General features: G+C 32.3%; 1 protein-coding gene across 2 annotated transcripts in view; it reads right to left on the minus strand.

The window, feature by feature from the left end:
* The window catches only part of ZCWPW2 (zinc finger CW-type and PWWP domain containing 2), a 136,176-nt gene that overhangs the window by 95,184 nt on the left and 17,891 nt on the right, over positions 1 to 23,101 (minus strand). The window lies entirely within an intron of this gene.

Consider the following 23,101-nt stretch of genomic DNA (forward strand, 5'->3'; position numbering starts at 1 on the left):
AAATAAGCCTTTATTTAGCACCTACTATGAGCGAGACAATGTGCTAAGCATTTCATAAAGATGATCTCATTTAATCCTCACAACAACACTGTGAATTAGGTGCTATTATCCCCATTTTACAGTTGAGGCTACTGAAGCAAAATAATAATATCAGATAGTTTGCCCAAAATCACACAGCCAGCAAGTGTCTGATGTTGCATTTAAACTCGGATCTTGCTGCACCAAGGCTCAGGACCTATTTGTCTCCTGGGTCATCTAGCTGCTTATGGAACAACTTTGAGTCAATATTAATACAAGGATTTTAGACATATACTTAAATTTTCTCAATACTGATTTAGTACTTTTGTAGTATTACTCAGATATTTCGTATTCATACATTTTAATAAAATAAAAAATAAAAGCAAAAGTAAATAAAATAAAACACAATAGCAAACAATTCCTTTTGTATTACAGAAATAAATTATAAGTGTTTGTAACTGCTAGTAAAAAAATGCTGATAAATTATTCCCTCTGAACTGAACTGAAAGGAAATTACAAAATGTAAATCAAAAAGTAGTTGATTCTATCTAGAACATTTCTTAATTTATGGCACTCAAACTCTTTGTAAAATGTGTTTATTTATTCACACGCTATCTAAAATAAAGTATTTAATCTGAGTTCATACTTAACAAGAAATATTATTTAATGTGGTGATTCAAAGCAATTCCAATAGACTTGGGATGGAAAATGCCATCCACATCCAAAGAAAGAATGATGGAGACTGAATATGAATCAAAACATAATATTTCCACTTTTTTGTGGTTATGATTGTTTGCTTGTTTGTTTTTTTTTTCTTTTTGATCTGATTTTTCTTGCACAACATGACAAATATGGAAATATGTTTAAAAGAATTGCACATATTTAACCTATATGAGATTGCTTTCTGTTTTGGGGAAGGGGCAAATAAAGGAGAAGAGGAAGAAAAATTTGTTCAAAAATGAACGTTGAAAATATCTTTATGTTTATTTGGAAAAATAAAATATTATTTAAAAAACAAGAAATATTATTCATCTTATAGGAAAAGAGTAATTCTAAATAAAAGTGAAAAAATTGGAAGGTAAGCAAAATTCTGAATTCATATTTACTTGGTTAAAGGGTGAACAAAATATCAAATTTCCTTTTACATGAATTTGTGCTAGTGGCACATAATTTCCAATTTTTATTATAAAGTTATTATGAAAAAATATATATTATTTTTAAGTATCACATTGATCCTTAAAGAATCATCATTTTATAAATGGAAACTTAAGAATTAGGAAATAATAGAGAGCACACAGAACTCTAACGAAAATAAATATAGCCAATTTACTCAGCCTTCTAATCCTCTTTTTCTCTTGAATTAAAGAGGCAGTCTTTACTTAGTTCTACCCTTCAATTCTATTTTGCCGAGAAGAATATTATTATAAATTAACAGTGGTACTCAGAATGCAATGTAGTTCAGGAGGAAACTAGCACTATAACAATAGAGACAGAAAAGCCCAAGCAAGAGTGAGAGATAACCAAAATATTTTTATCCAAAAGTTCAATCTCTAAGATAAGTAGTTAGGGAGAATCAAAAGGGTAGTTATTACATTTTTTTAAAAAGACGTTCTATATTTCCGTGGTTGGCTAATTGTTTAAAAAGTGAAGAAAAACTGGGCAAGGTACAATTAAAATAAACAACTAAAATGGTGAGCAGTGTGTAGCTTCTTATGTTTTCCAAACTGAGATGGATATGAGGGATGGGGCTTAGAGCAAGATTTCATGAAAAGATATATTCTAGAGGCTATAAACAAATAATTAATGGGAAATGGCTTCAGGATAACTATGCAGAAAAATAGTGATGAGTTGAAGTTGTATTGATACTGAATCAGTAATTAAACTAAATAAACATTCTACTAATATCATTGATTTTATAAAATGAAAATCTACTGTAGCAATACCATGAATGTTCCTACCTCTCTCCTGTACACATTTATAGTCTGTTTTCCCCACCCATCTCCAGCAACTTATGTGTGATAATCACAGTAATGGCATAGTAGTATTTATATAGACCTTTAAGGTTTATAAAGTTCCTTTCATGTATTATCTCACTTAATATGTAGCAGAAAAGGAACTAGGTGATTGGAACCATCTTCCTCAATTTCCTTATTGAAATTCTTTGGGTCTTATGATAGAATTCAGAAAAAATTTAGGCTTCAAAGCAAGTGAGGAACCATCACTTACTCAGCTTAAGTGTCTGAGGAAAAAAGAAATTCAGATCTATAGCAACTACCTCTGAACTTTAATTATAAATTAATATAAGTTAATTATTACTACAGCTCCATTAAGAGATCTCTATCCTGTGACAAAATAATACAGCTAGCATGCCAGCAGGCTTTTTTTTCTTCTGAAAGACAGGTATACTCAAGACTGCTGCAGTGGGCAGGACCAGCAGCAAATGATAGAGAAATATTTGTCCTAGCAGAGGACTGAATTATGCCTGAAAATATGACATGTGGTTACTTCTGTGGAGTTGTGCTGAACTCAGAGAAGAGCCACAGAAGGTGATAATGCCTGTTGGAAGGATTTGTCTAATAAAAAACTAAGATTTTATACATACTCTTGAGACAGGGTTGCTCTTTTTAAGGCATTAATACATATTATATTTAATTTTTCTAATATTCTGCTTAAATCATTAACTTCTTTGCTATATTTCTATTAGTTTATGAGAAATATATTGAAACCTCCTATAATTATTATTTTATATGTGAAGACTAGAAGGGATGGAAAAAGGGAAGGAGAGAGGGAGAAGAAAGAGAAGATAGAAGAGAGGAGAAAAGTAATTCTACTTCATTATTTATGGAGACTTTAAACACAATATTGTTTCCCTATTTGGCTGCTTTAACCTTTCTCTCTTTTTACTGTTTTCTTCTCAGAGATCATGATTGTTACCATTTTTTCAGATTCTGCTGAGAGATAATGGATTTTACAATAAGCCCTTTAATTGCATTTTCATGAAGTATGATTCTTACAAACAAGTTGTTGTTTTACTTTCTAATGTAGCCTGCCATTCTCCTTTTTATAATACTTTGATCTATATATATTTATAGTTCTGATTGAATTTTCTCTCCATTATATTTTGCTATGAATAGTTCTCTTTCCCACCTTAACTTTGAAGTTCTTTTTAAAGAAAAAAAAGTAGAATGAAATCAAGAATCAGATAGCTTTAATTTGTGTTGTTTGAGACAATCCAATTTATTCTTCTCTCCTCCCCCTTTGGGAACAGTTATGTTGCCCAATGGATAGAGCTCCAGGACTGACGTCATAGAATACTATCTGGATAGCACAGTGGATAAAACATTACTCTGAACTGGGCCGCCCAGTGACTTGGGAGACCGAGAGGGCAATTATTAGCAATTTCAGCAGTAGCTGAGAAGGCAGTAGAAGAAGTCAAGAAGGCTTTGGTATTAGAGCCCAAGGAAACTTTGGAGGTCAGGATAGTTTCCAAGGAAGAGAAAGAGACGATAAGTCATATGGAAAGATGGCAAAATTCAAATAGTTTCTTCCTTGTTCTCTTTTCCCTGCTATTTGAATGGATTCTGGGGTTTTATCATGCCATCTAATCATTGACTGGGCCTTTTGAGGACATTTCAAGACAAGCATGCAGTCCAGAGGTCATCTTGAAAAAACTTGGATGACATTTCATGAAGAACATGTTGGTTTTAATTGGATGGATGTTCCATATAAATTTTGCAGAGATGGGTGATAGATATGGCAGTTAACCTTTTGGTTTATGAGTTGTCTCAAGTTTATAATGCTATACCCCATATGCAAAAACATTTTTTCTACTAAAAAAAATGATCCTTATTACATTAGTTGTCTTCCTAGAGAAAAAGGAGAAAATAAGACAGGCATCAGCATAACTGTACGTAGTATAGTACTTTGAATGTGGTGGATACTGAAATGTGTAATATTCTCTCTAAAATGTAATATTCTCTTGTTGGGGTTTTCTTGGGGTCTCTGGAGGCAGCCTTCCTTTCAGTTCAGTAATCACTACAAGTACAGCCAAAGATTAAAGTCCAAATCCTTTATTGTCTCTTTCCAAGTCTTGTCTCCTTTCCAGGGGGCCGGTTAGCTTTCTTATAGTCCAGATCCTTATTATCTTTTTCCTGAGGCTGGGCAAATTTCTGTCGAGCCTTTCAGTCTGGCCTTGGTTCCAAGAGCTTGAATACCCGCCTGCCTTCTCTGGCTTCTGAATCTCCCCAACTAAATCCTGGTTGAGGCTCCAAGCTTATATATCTCTTAAAGGTATGAATCTTGTAGAACTATAACACTGAACTAGAGAAGTGTTAAGCACCATGCTAAATTAGATAACTATTGTTTCTATCAATTCCACTGACTTAGCACCTTATTTCAAATTCTGGCCCATAATAGAAATGCTAATGATTAACTGAACCCAAAAAGTTTTAGGCAATTAACTAGATTGTACAGAAGCTGACATTGCAGTTATCCTAGAGATATACAGAAAACAATTTTTGAAGCTGTCAAATTAGAAATATTGAATTTGACTGTTTTGATAAAAAAACTAATGCTTATCTGAGCTTACTAATGGAGGGATGAAGCAATCAATAAAATAAGGATTTTCTTCTTGAATTTCTACAAAAGAATAATAAGTACACTTAGCATCTCTTCTAAAGAGGAGACTATATCTGATTGGAACTCATTAAAATTTTTTCCTTCTTTGATGGTTTTAATTGACCATTAAAAGACTTGTTGAGGGACTTGACTACCAAAAAAAAAATAGTCAATACTAAAATGAAGGACAAATCTTTGCACAAACAGTAGAAAAGCAAGTTAAAGTTTTTATGCTGCCATTGATATTAAATGAAATTTTTATTGAAATGGAAGTAATCAAATAAGTTTTAAAAGTACTTTGGAAAAGAATATGAAATACTGTCTAATACAGTCTTAATTTTTTTTGATGTATCGAAGAATTAAAGGATTATGTAATTTTGTGAACTAGGAAAAATCTAGTGCAGATAATGAAAAGAAAACCCAAATTACTTAACTTATTAATCAGAGATCTAATTTTTATCAGAATTTAGAATATAACTCATATATGTAAGTATAATTTTAAAATAATTACTAAGGTATACAATATAAAAACTAAAATACATTCCTCTGCTTACCTTCTTTGTACTCTTCCTGTTGACATCAATCTATAATTTATTTTTTATATTGCAAGGTGGATATACCATTAGAAGAATTTTCTTCATTGTGAGTATATTATACTAACAAGATAAGATTCTATTCCTAATATCTATTTTCAACACATAATTTAAAACTTTATTATACTAGTTTCTGATGATGCATGATTATAATCAATATACATTTCTTAATTAATGTGATGAGTCTTTGTGCTTAGTTTGTAGAATCAGTCTTCTTGGTAGTCACAAATTAATTAATTAAAACTAAAATCCAAAGTTAGTTGCCTTTTTCACTATTTGTTTTACATATGATTATTGTAGACAAGGACTTATACTTTTATTTTTGTAATGTCCAAGAAACTAATGGAGAAATAGGCATGTGCTTCTTGAACCGTCTAGTTATCTTCAATGATAAGAGTATTCCCTTCAATAGGGTGGATTATGATACAATCATTTCTTTCCAATTTGTGAAACTTTTGTCCATGTCCTCCAGAAAATTCTCCACGTTACTTTCTTGACATTTCATTGGATACCAATGTGGATACATGGTCGATCCATAAGTTAACTATGGCTCTCCTAAGCAACTGGCCCATGTCCTTTCCTGATTATACATTTTTCTAATAATATCTGTTATCTTCCTTCTCTTGTACAGCTTACTTTGGGTAATATTCTGCAGTATATTTACACCCACCATACTCTTCTCCAGTGTTCTTGAATGATTTGCACCTTTAATTTCTCAGAGACTATGATATCCCATAACTCTTAAGCACACAGTGGAAGGCTGACCTTTGTTTCAGGGGAAAGCTGAAAAGCTTTTTTATGAAAGCATAGAAGCTTTGTGCAATGACTTAAAGATAATCTACAATGTCTTTGCCTTGTACAACTCTGGACCCAGCTTATTGTTCATATATCCAAAATATATGTACCAATGATCAGTTCTATGAGTTGTCCATTCTATTGTATATCACAATCCATACAGTAGACATTTTTCATCCACTTGGATTTTCCTGTGTGGAGTTAATGCAAATATATAAATTAAAACTCCTGTCTTATATTTCTTCTAAGCTAAGGAAGACAGAGATTTTTGGTCAATTTTTAATTGAAAAGAAATACTTGAAATTAAATGGTGTTGTTAGGGTATAATATTTATTCATTTAGGACTAATGAAATGATGTATGAATAAAACTGTAGATCATATGTATCTGAATAGATAAACTGAAATCTTATACTCATTTTTCAGTTTTCAATTCTTATCAGATTGTCAAAGGCTATGAATTATTATATGTAAATGTAAGCATATGTATATGCATATATATACACACACTATATGTGAACATCATAAATTTCTTTCACAAATTTCATTACAAATGTAGTACTTTTGACAATTTCCTTTTTCTCTATTTCTGTGATAATTCTGTTTTCTCCTTGTATTGAGATGCCATTCTTGCTGTTCTACATACTGTGGTATTTCATAAAGGCAAAATTGAACAGAATTTCTATGTACAAAAACACTTTTTCAATTTGTGTGGCATTATATCTAGGTCAAAACTCATGAATTGTAAATGTATGAGCTATAGGTAATAAGAATACTTTGTGTGAGTGGATATACAGATTTAAAATTGCAGCTACATGGCAAGCTTCTAATTTCAAAATCCATTTTGAATTGAAACAGAAGAAAACAAAGCAGAAATAGCCTGCACTTTCTCTATTTTTCAATTGTCCAAGACTTTGTCCTTCTCTGTGACATCAGATTGCTAGGTAGGAGAAAGTATTCTAAGTCAATGACACTTCATGAGTGAAAAGCTTAGGAAAAATCCACTATGATAGTCTATTATACAATGTAAAAGGGATTAAAAAGATTACTTTTAAGTTATAGATAAAATTGTCAGATCTTCTTAGGGAAGCCAGGACTCATGATGAATAGTACTGAAAGGATAAATTAACATCAAGAAAATGTCCTTATTACTCTAACATTGACACTTATTTTTAAATGTACCAACTTAAATCTCTCAATTATTTTATGTTTGATATAACATTCAGTTTGTTCTTCCAGGTTAATAGTATTTCTTGTATAGATTATAAAACGCTTACTCTCTTGAGGCCAGATTCTCATTTCCTTCTGTTATCCATTTCTTTAACATAAGGAATTCCATTTGACTTCAAAGTGATTGTCATGTACAGAGGAAGATGAGGTGTCAGAGTAGAATGGAAATGGGGCTAAGAAAACAACAGTTTTATAGTTTTTAAAAGTTGCTCCCAAAGATGATATCTGGTTCAAACTTTAGCTTAAAAAGTATTGCCAAATTAGAGGTGTTTTGAAGATAATTCTTAACATTTTTAATTATAGAAAATATTTTCTGTTTAATTAAGTTTGATTCCGGATTGCAAAAATTAAGTATCATTAAAAAGTAGATCATTCATTGGAGAGCCACAAAAATAATTAGCTTTAGAATACAAAGTAAGGAATAGCTAAAGAAATCGGGATAATTTAACACAAAGATAATACACTTCTAGGATGATGGTCATTCATCTCCACTGAGGGAAAAAAATAAGCTTAAAAAAAAAGAAAAAGAACATAAACTATAGATTGAGAGATCTAAGTTAGAAAAAAAGAAATATTTTCAAAAGAGATTCTCTAGAGTTATGTCTTATTTCTTCTGAATATTTTTGCAAAGAATCTAGAATAATGCTCTACAGTCAGCGAGGAAACTAAATGTTGTTGACTATCATTTCACATGATCCTGCTCAGTTTCTTTTCTACTTCCTGTATAGCATCTGGAGCTGGCTGAATATTCTACAGAACAGATGGATAAGAAATTACTTTTTTTCAATATTGTATTAAAAGTCATTGCTAGTTAAATTGAATTTATTAAATGAAAACAGACTGCCATTCTCTGTGGCACCTCCCAAAATAATTCCTAACAACTTTATATACTGTAATCATTACAGGTATTTACTACATTAAAATGAAATTGGCTAGACAAGTGAATGAAACTAAACTGGAAAAAAATCCTAGAAGAATTGTCAAAATTTCCTGTAAATTCCTGTAGTCCCTGGATATTACTTCAAGGTACCATGGAAGAACTAAGAAATAAAAAATTAGAAAGGAAAACCAATTTTTCTTAAACTGAAAGGTTGTGAAGTTTCCTTGTTCAACAGGATACAGGTCTTTAAAAATAGAGTATGTCCAATATGAATTCTTGTGAAGCATCAATTTTTATTATAATGTGACTGATGTATTCCAGATGGTAAGATTACAACACAGCAAAGGAGTTCTGTACGACATCAGAATTTAATGAGATAGTGTGAATAAATACATAAACCTTAGGAATGAAGATAAATGTCTACTTATAATAAAAATTGTTTATAAGTGAATGAGAAAAATAATAATTGTTTTCTAAACAAAGCACAGTCATTATTCTTTTGCTTGCTACTTCTGCTATTAAAAGGAACATATTCATTTTTAACTAAGGAATATCCTAGATGATGTAACTGTCCTGAGATTAGGAAAACAACAGTAGCTTCATCACTAACTATAAACTTTTGCTATTTTAATTTTAAGGGTTTACTTTTTGTTTTGCATTTTTAGTGAACACCTACCTCATTTGTAATTTATGATTAAGACTGACATGTTCAACAGTTTTTGGTCTTGTTTTCAGTTGTTTAAAAAACCCACTAACATAAACTTTTGGAAGCTAAGGAGCATAATTTATATCATGTATCCTCCAATTGTCTCGTACATACCAGGCATGTACTAAGCATATTAAAGTTTTGAAGTACGAATTTTTCTATACATAAATGAATGTTTCCATTCTTTTTAAGCTTTATGTAACAATGGAGTACACAACTTAATAAACATGATTTCACTATTAATAAGAAAATGTAATTTTCTTAAAATTTCACTAAGTAACTTTCGTTCTCTTTATTTATATTGTTTTCTTGTCTTTTTTAATACCTGAGTTTTCTTGAACTGTCACTAGAACTCATGAACCACAGTGATGCAGAAATAAAACTTAGAAGCTGGCAGCCTCATTCACTAGCATTATCTAGGGAAGTGATTGTCAGAAGGCAACTATAGGGAAAGCCTTGATCTCTCCTTGCCACCAATAATAAAGGTGAAGAATTTCTTACTCTGGGAAAGAACGTTCCCTCTTTTTCCAGAATTAGCTAATCTGGTTCTTTCTTGGGACTAGTTATGTTAAGCTACACATCACCTAGAGAAAATAGAAATCCTTTAATAGCAGCAGTGGGTATTCACAGGAAGGTCAATACAATTAAAATGCTAACAAGACTAGGCTCTAATACCAATTACTTCAGCAACTGCAAATTGCCTAGCTCCACAAAAATAAAAAGTTGGTCAAAATGTAAAAACAAGCATTAGATCCCTTTATAGTCTTATGATCCTGTGCTTCCTACTTTTAAATAATTCTCTGGGAAAGAGAACATTTGCTACATGGTCCTTCCTTCTCCCTTTACCCTCTTATGAATCTTCTGGTAAAAAGAAACCATACAAGATCTAGGAAGCTGAGGATGTCTTTGCCCTGCACGCAATAAACTAATAAATTCTAATAAAGCAGGAATGGAAGAAATCCTGGACAAAACCATGGAATCAAGAGATGGAGTGTCATGTTCAAGGAACCACCAGGAGGCCAACACAGCTGCATCATAAAGTACAGAGTCAAGTATAAGGAACCTGGAGAAGCAAGGAAGGGGCCAGGGCTAAGGTACCCTGAGAATTTTTGTCATTAAAAGAACTCACCACCAAGGAGGAATACGTAGCTGTCTCAGTGGAGACCCCAAGATCACTGTATAAAGGGTAGAGCGAATGCACAGAACCTTTTGCTGGAGGCCATCCTGGCCTATTTCAGGAAAGTCCCTTTCAGAAGTCACTTTTGGACAGCACTAGTCCTTTGCATTCTGTTTTTGGTTCCTTATTTGTTTCAATATGCTTTAGGAGCCCAGAATTAGGACCTAGAATTTTCATGAATTCCACAGTCATGATGTATCAATCTATTTCCCTCAATTTGCCTAGCCAGTAAGAAGTTGACAGGCTGTCTTCCCTGGCAATACTGCAATTATAACTGACATTGTTACCTTCTAGCAGTTTATAGAGAAGAGAATAAAATGACTCACCCTACCCAGCTTGCTTCCAGTCAGACCAATTGATGAGCACTAATGAGTAATGTTGATTAGACTCGGGGGTATGCTGATAATTAACAAGACAGGAATCTCTTTATTCAAAACTGAGATTTCTTTTAGCAAAGGGACCCTAAGGTCTAAGAGAGTTTGGAATGCAGAAGGTAAAGGAAGAGTTGAGCAGGTTAAGATAGTAGCATGTGCCCTGACACTGCAAGAGGTAGATAGAGCACAGCAGGTCTTAGGTACTTCCTCTTGACTTTATGTTCCTCCTTCCGGTTAGGCAGATTCCTGTTACTATAACAGATTTTTAGAAGAATATGGGCAATCTCCCCAAAAGTGCCTGTGTTCTAGTGATTAACAGATAATTGGTAGAGAAAAACAAGAGTCTCATTAATAATCCCCTGTCATTTTAATGAAATCATTATGAAGACAAAGCTGTTTATCTTTTCTCTATTAACTTCCTCAACTTTATGTAGGAAATGCTTTCATCTTTTCAAATTGCCTAGGAATTTTTTACTCTTAGTTGTTAATATACTTGCCCCTTCCCCTATCTAAGGAGAAGTCTATTTCCACAACTAGGTATTTATAGGCTATCTCCCAGAGGTCAATAAGTATTAGTACCACTACTACTGCTGCTGCTGCTGCTACTACGGCTATTGCTACTGCTACTGCTCCTCTCCTCAGAATCTAGAAGTAACCTAGTGGGTTAGAGTTATTAACTCTATAGTCCCAAGACCCCAACAATGTGCTCCCTATTTTCAATCAACTAAATGAATTTTACTAGCTTTTTAAAAAGGGATTTACTCACTATTGAATAGAGAAATGCAAATTAAGATAACTCTTCACTTCATACTTCTCAGATTACCTAAAATGACAGGAAAAAATAATAATAAATGTTGAAGATGTGGAAAACTGAGTCACTAATGCATTGCTGAAGTTGTGAAATGATCCAATCATTCTGGAAAGCGATTTGAAACTATACCCAAAAGGCTATAAAAATATGCATACCTTTTGATCCAGCAGAGTCTTTACTGGGTCTAGCTACAAGGAGCTAGAAATTGAATGGATACCCCCAATTGGGAAATGGCTGAATAAGTTATGATATATGAGTGTAATGGAATATTATTGTTCTATAAGAAATGAGAAGCAAGATTATTTCAGAAAAACCTGCAAAGACTTACATGACCTGATGCTGAGCTTAACAAGCAAAACCAGGAATACAGTGTACACAGTAATAACAAGATTATGTGACCAACTGTGATGGACTTGGCTCTTTTCAACAATAAGGTGATTCAAAGCAATTCCAATAGATTTGTGATAGAAAGTGCCATCAACATCCTGAAAGGGAACTACAGAAACTAAATATGGATCAAAGCATTGTATTTTCATCTTTTTGTTGTTGTTATTTGCTTGGTTTTTTTTTCTTTCTCATGTTTTTTTCCTCTTTTGATCTGTGTTTAAAAAAACTGCACATGTTTAATCTATATTCGATTGCTTGCTGTCTTGGGAAGAGGGGAGAGGGAAAGAAAGAAAGAAAAATATGTAACACAAGGTTTTGCAAAGGTGAATATGGAAAACTATCTTTGCATATATTTGGGAAAATAAAATACTATAAAGGGCTGAAATTACTGAGTTAATGCACTGAGGTCAGGACTGCCAAGCACTTGAGGCTAACTACTGATTGGACAATGCTCTATGGGCATATGCTTGGAAAATGGCCCTTCCCACTATCTGTGCTGGCTCAATGATTGGTGTATACAGAGGATCGTAGGTGGGACTAGGGGATGGAGTAAGACTAGCCAGAGTCACTTTGGTAGTAGACGAGGAAGAAGGAGATTGCGGAGATCCTACTTCCCTCCTCTTCACTTCTATCCCTAAAGACCAAGAATAAAGACTAAGGACTTTTGCTTTTCCTGACTGGCTGATTCTAAGGTATTCTGGGTGCTAGCATGGTTATCACAAAATACTATTGAAAGAAAAAAAATAAAATAAAATAAAAAGGGATTTACTAAGAATATATGGCAAAAATGGTAATCACAGAAATTGTTTTCCAGAATGGTTGGACCAGTTCAAAGCTGCACCAATAATATATTAGCATACCAATTTTTCCACATGCCCTCCAGTATTTGTTATTTTCCTTTTCTGTCATTTTAGCTTATCTGATAGATGGGAAATGGTACATAAAAGTTGTTTTAATTTGTATTTCTCTCAATTAGAATACTTTTGTCACTACCCAGTAGCAGCCCTGCACTCATACAGCTGGAAACAAATTTTCTCTATTCTTCATACAATTGTTTGGACAAGAACTAGCTAGAGACATATCTATACAGGCTCTAAGGAAAAAATATATGCAACAAATATCTGTATATGCTTCAAGAAATGGGTTTATACTGGCCAGTCCCTTCATTATAATATCAGTAATTTCTTTACTATAAATAAACTCAGTGAACTAAATCATTAGTGTTTTGGCTACTTTATATTTATAAACACCTACCTAAAACTATATTTATGAATAAAAATATTTTTGTGCTTTCTGTATGTTATTTCAAATATAATGTTCAAAGATATCCCTAACTGAAAAAGAATATGAAAATACCAAGTTCATGATACATGTATAATATACAGTATTAGGTGTCTTTATCATATGAATTTGAAAATCTTGTTTTAATTTAATTAATCTTTTCTTCCAATGAGATAAATATTTAATCAAACTATTTCTAGCTATTGGGTCATATTTTTTAAAATTTTAAATATTCCAGAAGCTGACTTACAAGAAATGAATTGGGCCTTTGCTCTAGCCTATTTTTGTCTTGAGGAAAATGAAAATTATCTGGACTGTTCCAAAATCTATTATTATCAAAATCATACTATCACATTATACATATAATGTTTCATAGCCTCATAATTTAGGGAAAAGGGATTTGAAGCAACTTCTTCAATATAAATCCTGCCAAGGGAAAAAAAAAAGAAGTGTGAAAATAGATAAAAATTTAGCAGTTTTTACCTCATCTTAAGTGAAACAAGATTGCTGAATTCCAAAATGAAGAGAGAAACAACATAAAAATTTTCATCTTTTAAGCACTTGTATAGTGGGCTCGTTATGGCAGCAAAATATTTTCCTGAACTTTTAATCAGTAAGCATTTTGAGAGGCAAAAGAATCTTTACCATAACAGGATTTATTTTTTTAAATAAGAAAAATTGAAAAAGATAAATTTTTTAAAGTAAATTTTATATTGCTCCAAAATTAGAAATTATAAGTATATTTTCAATTATATTAATATATTCTGGTTAAAACTTTCAGAAAAATAACCACATAACCTTTTTTTTATAATTTTGATACAACAAATTCCTGTTAAATTTCTATTTAATTAGAATAGCCTTTGAATAATCATTTGCTCACTATTCCAGAAGAACAATTTATTCTGGATGAGTAATCAAAACTGTTAATTTAATTAATTCTGTTAAATTTTAATTTCCCATGAGAAAGGTAGGATTAAAACTGTAGACTCTAGGACCTTCTGTTCTTTGTAATGCTATATAATAATAAGAGCTAGCATTTATATAAAAATTTAAAGTTTGCAAAGCATTTTAAAAATATTATCTTATTTTAGCCTCAAACAACCCTGAAAGGTAGGTGTGATTATAATTCCCATTTTACAGATTAGGAAATAGAAGATTGCAGAGATTAGATGATTTGCCTTGGATCTCACAACTAAGTGTCTGAGACCAGATTTGAACTGAGGGCATATCTGAACTCCTTCCTGACTGCAGGTCCAGCATTCTATCCACTATACCAAAGGTTCTTAAACTGGATTGTGACTACACATGGGGTTGTGCAATAGAATGTGAAAAATCTGGGAACAATAACAGGTTTCTGACTGCAGTGACCAAAAGTTAATTCAAAATCAAATGAGTAATGAATCCAAGGTGTTTCTGGCAGCATTTGCCCAATGTTGTATTGTGCAACTTCACTTCAGCCTTGGTTTTGAATTCACAGCACGCATACTTCGAACTGTGCATGTACAAACTTTGCCAGAAACATCTGCCTTAGTTTCAAGACAGTAGTAGCATAAAAATTTATCTGGTAAAAAGGGGTCGCTAGTGGGAAAAAGTTTAAAAAGCCCTGCCTGCACTATGCTACCTATTGCATTTGGCAACAGCCCAAACTAGAACTAATTTCTCCAAACTATCTGGACACAAATAGGTCATCAAAGGGTTTAACAATATTAAGATGATTCAATAATACCAATTTAGCTTTATCAGTGGGTAAAATAGGTAGTCACTTATGGATCTCTTAAGGATTACAAGTTTAATAATTTTTAGCCATTAAATACCATAAGGCTCACTTAATCTTATTGTGGCAATGTTTTGAACATCTATTTAAAAAGGATTTAAAAAAAAAAAGACAGCAAGAATGGAGTACTCCCTCCCAGAAAGCACCAAGGTATTAACTCAAACCAGGGAAATAAGAAGCTGTAATGACAAATAACACTTGGATACCCCAGGGTTCCATGTAAAAGTACAATAGGGGACAGAGTCTGGCCCTTATAAAAAAAAAATTGGAGACTAAAGTTCTGGAGATAAGGAAACTAAAGAAAAAAATAATTACTATAAAAAATTATTGTTGAGCCAGAGATTCCTGAAAACTCAACTCAGAGAATTATCACCATAAAAATGCAAGCAGAAGCTGAAAGGGAAAAAAAGATTTTCTATAAAACTAAATAAAACTGAGAAGAAATTAGCAAGAAATAAAACATGAAACAAAATCTCTGGGGAGAAATTTTGAAGAAGAAATAGTTTTAAACAGAAAGTCATAGAATTTACCTAAGCAAGGGACACCCTGAAAATTAAAATAGACTAAGAAGAAATCAAGTTTTCATGAGACAGTAGGACATATTAAGGAGAAAAAAATCAAAATACTTAAAAATTAGAAAAAAGTATAAGATATCTAATATCAAAAACAACTGACTTAGAAAAGCAACTCAAAATAATTTAAGATTCACTAGACTCCCTAAGAAACATTATTAAAAATTAGCTTGTATAGATAAATAAAAATTGTTTGGATCTAGTAGAACCAAAGAAGAGATAAAAAGAATTCACTGATCATCTCCCAAAAGAAACTCCAAAAGATCTTTCAGTTGAGGAGTAGTTAAACAAGTTGTAGTATTTGATTATAATGTAATATTGCTATGCTATAAAAAATGACAAGCAGGATGATTTCAGAAAAACCTGGAAATACTTACATGAACTGATGCACTGAAGTAAACAGAACCAGGAAAACATTTACACAGCAATAGCAATATTGTTCGATGAAGAATTGTAAAAGATTTAGCTATTTCAGTAATACAATGATCTAAGACCCAAAGGACTAATGATGAAGCATCCTATCTGCCTCCAGAGAAAGAATCGGTATTGATTGAATGCAGACTGATGCACTTTCCTTCATTTTTTTTCTTGTTAGTCTTTTTGGCACAAAATGACTGATATGAAAATATTTTACATAACTGCACATGTATAACCCATGTATAATTGCTTACCAACTCTGGAAAGTGGGAGGGAAAAAGAAAATTTGGAACTCAAAACTTTAAATAAAAATGTTTGAAAAAATAAAAAGAAAAGGAAATATGCTTATATTCAAGAATAACTTCCCTGAAAAGCTCAGCTTGATCCTATGGTTCTATTTTAAAATGCTCCTTAATGAAATAAAAAACTTTTAAACTTTTTATTAAAAGGCAAGAACTAAGAAGGAGCTTTAACATGAAAACACAAGATTCAAAAGAAACCCAGAAACTTAAATTACCTCACCATTCTGAATAGTCATGTTTGTAAGGAGGTTATATCTTTTGCCTTAGCCTTGAGCATTAAAGTTCTGAGAGAACTGCCCCAAAACAGAATGGAGTATGAAAATATTATATTAAATTATTAATATTAAATGCAGTGAAAATCTCTATAAGATCATCAATAAAATATGGCGTTGATCTCCAGCAAGAGGTTTCTCTGTGACCAATAAGGAAGTCCTTGGGATGGACCAGTCTAAATATAAAACACTGATGGCAGACATACTTATGATGTCACTGATGAAATCAACATTGGTACTGTGAAATGCCTATCAGATGATAAAGAGCCACCAAGGAGACTACTGAAATAAATGAATGTTTGACCCTTGAAAAAAGAATTCTGAAGATATTGTTACTCAAGTAACTTTCCCCAAATATTATTATCTTTATCCCAATAACTTGCACTGTAACTTTAGGAAGACAGTCATCTCCATGCCGTGGAAGAGAAATCAAAGTTGAACCTTGTAAAGGGCACCCTTACTGGAGAAAGCCCACATCAATGATAACATAAATCAAATGAAATCATTAGGTTTTTTTGGAAACCATAATAATATTCTATTTTAATATTTCTCTTATGACAAGATAACACAAGCAGATATTTAAGCTTTAGCCAGTCAGAAAAGCAACTGTTGGATCAAAATTATTTTTATGTTTTTATTTATTTATTCTACCTTAAAGCAAAGGTCATAATTCAGATGACAACTTATTTTAAATCTCTAAACATCACAGATTAATTTTATAATTCTACATGACTAACAGACTCTACACTAAAAAGTAAAGTAGACGGATCCTGGGGGTAGGAGAAGTATAAAAATGGAAAGAGTCTCAAATTGCAGAATATTGAAATAAGTTGACTGAGTGTGATATGTTTTTTGTGATTATCACATCTGAATTTGCAAACCAGACATGACAAGCTGAGAATATGAATCAGCTGGAGTTCTTCACATTTGGAAACAAATGAATCAAAGGCCTCTAAAATACTCACTAATGGAATATCAAAACCATCAGTTACTGATTTCAATATTGGAAAAATACCATTTTGTCACTTTGAAGTTAATTAGCAATGTACCAATGCATCATTTAGCTGTAATGTAAAATATAATTTAGCTTTGGACTCAAATTGAATCTAAGCTTAATAATTGCCACAACTTGTCAGAAAAGTACGTAAACAATAGCAACATTTTTGTGTTCCTTATACTGACAACACAAGATTTCAGTTCAAAACCTATATTAATGGTAACTATATTAATGAGTATATTCTGTGAATAATTGTCCACTTTTTGGCTATAAGGTGTTTTTTCTATTTTCAAATTTTTTCCAATTGCATGTAAAAACAATTTTTTACAAATTTTTAGTACATTAATCATGTTGTGAAAGAAAACAAGACACATCCCTTCCCCAAAATAGAAAGAAAATTTTTAAATTAAGAAAAAACATGCTTCAATATGCATTTAGATGCTATCAGATTTTCAGATGTATCTTGAAGGATCATTATATGGCTGAGAATAGCTAAGTCATTCAAAATTGGTCATTGTACAAAATTGCTCTTTCTGTTTGCCATGTTCTGGTTCTGCTCACTTCATTTTGCAGCAGTTCATATAAGTCTTTGTAGGTTTTTCTGAAAACGTTCTGATCAATTCATAATTATAGACCATAATTTGTTCAGTTATTCTCCAATTAATGGGCATCCTCTCAATTTCCAATTCTTTGCCACCAAAAAATAAAATAAAAAAATAAAAAATGTGTGTGTGTGTGTGTATGTGTGTGTGTGTGTTCTTTTACTTTTTTATTTTTTAAATCTCCTTAAGAAACAGACCTAGTCAAAGTATTGCTGGATCAATGATTGTGTGTGATATGCTTTTTGTAATTATCACACCTGAATTGCAAACCAGACATGACAAGCTGAGAATATGAATCAACTGTAATTCCTCACATTGGGAAACAAATGAATCAAAGGCCTCTAAAATACTTACTAACAGAATATCAAAACCATCCATTATTGATTTCAATATTGGAAAAATACCATTTTGTCGTTTTGAAGTTAATTAACAATGTGCAAATACATCATTTAGTATGCAAAATTTTAGAATCCTATGGGTACAATTCCAAATTGCTCTCCAGAATGGCTGGATCAGTTTACAACTCCAACAAAGCTTTTGTGTCTCTATTTTCCCACATATCTTTCAACATTTGTCACTTTCCTTTTCTGTCATATTAGCCAATTTGATAGGCATGAAGTAGTATATAACAGTTATTTTAATTTGCATTTCCCTAATGAGTAATGTTTGAGTATTTTTTCATTTAACTACAGATAGCTTTGATTCCTTCTTCTGAAAATTCCCTGTTAATATCCTTTGATCATTTATCAATTGGGAAATGACTTGTATTCTTATAAATTTGATTAACTTCTCTACATATTTGAGAATTGAGGCCTTTATCAGAGAGACTTGCCGTAAAAAAATTTTTTCCCAAGTTTTTTGCTTTCTAAATTTATAATCCTGGCTGTATTGATTAACCTTTTAAATTTAATGTAATAAAATAATTCATTTTATATCCTGTAACGCTTTTTATCTCTTATTTGGAAATCTAACAGATAAACTACTCCATGCTATCCTAATTTACTTATGGGAACACTTTTTCTCTAAATTATGAACCCATTTTGACCTTAGTTGGCATATAATGTGAAATGTTGGTGTTATACATAGTTTCTATAAAACTGCTGTCCAATTTTCCCAGCAATTTTTGTCATATGGTGAGGTTTTTTTACTACTGTGTATTGTGTACCTAATATATTGCACTGATCCACCACTCTGTTTCTTACCACATTATATGATTACCATTTTGTGATACAGTTTGAAATCTGGTCCTGCTAGGCAACTTTTTTTCACTTTTTTTTTGTTGATACCCTTCATATCCTTAACTCTGTGCTCTTCCAGATGAATTTTGTTATTTTTTTCCAGATCTATAAAATAACTTTTGGTAGTTTTATAAAATTAATCTGGATAGAATTATCTTTATTATACTGGTTTGGCCTATCCATAAGCATTAACATTTTTCCAATTTTTTAGATCTGATTTTGTGTGGAAAAAAATTCAGTGTTATGTAGAATTCAGAAGCCTTGAGGTAGCCTCCCAGCTGTGTTTAAATTTAATGTTTTATTTTTCATAATGACGTATTTCCATAAGTTGCCCATCACATCTGGAATATCTTTCTTCTCCTACCCCATCTCAGGGTTTCAGAATCCTTATCTTCAAAATTTAATTCATTTGCCACCTCCTAAGAAACCTTCCCTGATTTCTAGACCCTTCTGAGTAGTTAGCATTCTCTCCTTATTTGTATGTATGTTACATCCCCAAAATAGAACAGAAACTCTTTGAGGATGCGAACTATTTCATTTTTATTTTTATATCTCTAGTACAATGTCTTGCACATAATAGGTTTTTATTAATCATTGAGCTGTATTTAATGCTTTATTAGAATGGTGTCTATCATTTGAAAGTTAAGGATCCCTTTTAATTTTGTGGATGCCTAGACACAAATTTGAGTTATGTTCCCAAAGGGATGCCTGAGTTGTAGTACAAATCAAAAAAGACAACTACTGAGAACCCTATCCTACATTATATCCAATCTATATAAGCCCAGAGGTTAGGTTCTTGGTCACATGTTAAAAGTTTATTGATTTCAATTAAATCTGCCTGCAGTTCATTCATTTAATAGTTAATTTACAGTTCATTTCCTAGTTTATATTCCATTGTTATATTTAGCTATATATAATGGTCTCATCAGCCACTGTTGGACACACTGTAACTCAACTCTAACATAAATGCTTATATGTAAAAATGATATTGTTTACATATATAATAGGAGGTTTGCATAAAGTACACACAGAATTTATCTTTCTGGTTTGGACTGAATGTATGTGCTAGTTCACTGCTTTTGGTTTTGGGGATGATTCAGCCTCTAACTACTTACTAAGCAATTAAGGGCTAAAGATGTTATTTGGTTACTGAGCAGGAAGAGCCAACTACTTAATGGATTTTTAAAAATTTATTTTTACTTATTTTAAACTAAATACAAAATAAGAAAAACAAAACAGAAAAAGAAAAACAGAAAAGAAAATTTTTAAAAAGAAATTGTCATGTATCCAGCAGAACATCAGGGAGGATTCTGTGATGACCGTGTATTTAAAATCAGCTGGAGTCAGGAATTCAGGTTAAGAGAAAAATCTTCAATCTTTATTGAAGTGAAGAGGTGAAAAAGGATTGTGATAGCAATATGGGCAAGAAGGATTGCGATAGCAATATGGCAGCTGCAACAGGAAGCCAGCTAGTAGAGAGGGATTGGAGATGAAGGGCCTTTGCGATAGCAATATGATCAGCTGTGACAAGACACCAACCAGCAGTCTCTCCTTCTTCATTTTCCACTCCCCTGCCTCCACCCACCAAAATCGTCATTTCCTATACAACACATCAGGACTTGCACAAAGAGTGGGCAGAGCCATTCTTTTTCCAAGCTTATATATTAATAGATTATGGCCCAATTACTATTTTAGCCTCACGTGCTTGGAACCTCAGTGCATCAACTCACTCAGCCCATTACAAGATTCAAAATACATAACAATAATTTTCCACTTCAAGAAAGCATATGTAATAATAGTACAGATTATATATTCATGACTGTCCATCTTTTCTTTGCTTCTTTGTAAGTTATTCCTTTGTTCTCTGCTGTGTACTTTTTATTTTATTCTTTTTTTTCTCTTTCATGCCCCCATCTCCCTAAGCAGGCTACAACTAAAGATATATTTACACACATACACACATATTTATATACACACATATATATACCTACATGTATACATACACACATAAACACACATGTATACAAATGCATTTACACATGTAGACATGTATCTAAAACAATATTAAAACAATATAATGTAGATTTCTCACTAGATTGAGTCTTTAAATTTTATTTTGATCTCAATGATTACTGGCCCTACTTTTTTGTTCTAATGAATTCTACTCTTGATCCTTATTAGAGTGTTTGTGTATATCTCTTATCTATTCCTGCTCACTCTTCTACTTTATTTCCATTCCTTAACTTGCCTTACTAACATTTAACCTCCCCCTAACCAGGGATCCCTCCCTTATTTTCTCTTCCCACCTTTTCCCTCTTTCTTTATCCCATTCCCATTAATCTACATACCTTATCCCACTACTATAAATCTACACATTCTTCTATACCCCACTTTATCTTATTCTCTCCCCTTTTATTCTTTATAGATTTTGGAGGTACTATATATACCCTTCACTATGCTATACTATATCCTTATGTTCTCTGTTTAACCATTCTTGATATAAGTTTTCAGAACAGTCCTCTCCTCTCCTCCCCCTCTACTATGTCTGTTCTTCCTCTGCATTTTATTTATATAGCATAATTACTATTTTTACCTTTTCCTAAACAGTTTTGCTTTTTAGAGCCAGATCATATTAGCTCTGTCCCAATATTTCTTTTGAGCTACTCAATAATTGAGTTCAGTCTTAAACATATAGTATACATTTCTATGTAACAATCATAAATAATTTGTCCTTGTTGAGTCCCTTGACGTTAATCTTTAATGTTGATTTTTACATGTCAAAGTTTCTATTAAGTTCAGGTTTGGTTGGGACAAAGCCCTGAAAATCTGAAAATTCATTGAATATCCATTTTGTTGTGGTGGTGATGGTAAGGTTTGCTGGATATAATATTTTGACCCGGATTAGTTCTTTTGATTGTCAATATATATTATTCTAGGACCTGAAGTCTTTTATTGTGGCTACTGATAAATCCTGTGCAATTCTAAACTGTCGCTCCAGCACATCTGAATTGCTTTTTTGTTTCTTAGAGAATTTTCTCTTTGATCCTGAGGTTTTGAAATTTAGCAATAATATGTTTGTGTATTTCCATGCAGTATCACTTTCAGGTGGTGATAAATTTTTTCTATTTCTACTTTCTCCTAGTGTTCTATCACTCCAGAACAACTTTCTTTGATTATTTCTTGCATTATTGTGTCAAGGTTCTTTTTTTTTTTTTGTCACAGCTTTCAGGTAGTCCAATTATTCTTACATTTTCTCTTTTTGATCTATTCTCCAGATCTGTTGTTTTCTTATAAGGTGTTTTACATTCTGTTCTATTTTTTCATTCTTTATATTTTGTTTTGTTGTTTTTTGATCTCTTATAGCTTTACTAGCTACCCCTTGCCAAATTCTAATTTTCAAATAATTATTTCTTCTTTAAGACTCTGTAACTCCTTCTCTGTGTATACACTGTTTCTTATATTCTAATTGGTTGATTCCCCCCCCCAATTTTCTTGTTTTTCTTTGATTTTTTAAAAGTTTTCCCTCAATATCTTCAATTTTTGAAAACTTTTTTTTTTTTTTTAGTTCTTCTATAAATTCTTTCTGGTCAGGTAGTCATTTAACGTTACTCTTTGGGGTAGAAGAGGCTTTTTACTTCACTATGTTTGGGGAAATTGTACCTACCCAAACTGACTACTCAGGAGTCACTCCAAATGATGTACAGAAAGAATTTATTAGAATCTCGAGAAGCGGACCGTCCTGGCCTGTGGGCCCAAAAGGACAGCAAAGATACCCACAGGAGGAGAGTCATTCACTTGAAGATGCTGACAACTTTTATACATTTCAGACAAAGAACCACCAAAATCCCACCCTTTACAGGCTGTGATTGGTTACATAAATCTTTATCTCCCTATTTGGTCAGTGGAATGCAATGAAAAAGGTGATATACAGCTTTGGCCACTTAATTCCTTCTTTGGACAATGGAATGCAGTCCAGGTCTCATCTAAAATCATGTGACTGGGGCCTATAGGCCTCATCTACTTCAGTTAACAGTCTCTGATCAATATGTGCTTAATCTGT

This window comes from Antechinus flavipes, chromosome 5, assembly GCF_016432865.1.
Source record: "Antechinus flavipes isolate AdamAnt ecotype Samford, QLD, Australia chromosome 5, AdamAnt_v2, whole genome shotgun sequence".
NCBI lineage: Eukaryota > Metazoa > Chordata > Mammalia > Dasyuromorphia > Dasyuridae > Antechinus > Antechinus flavipes.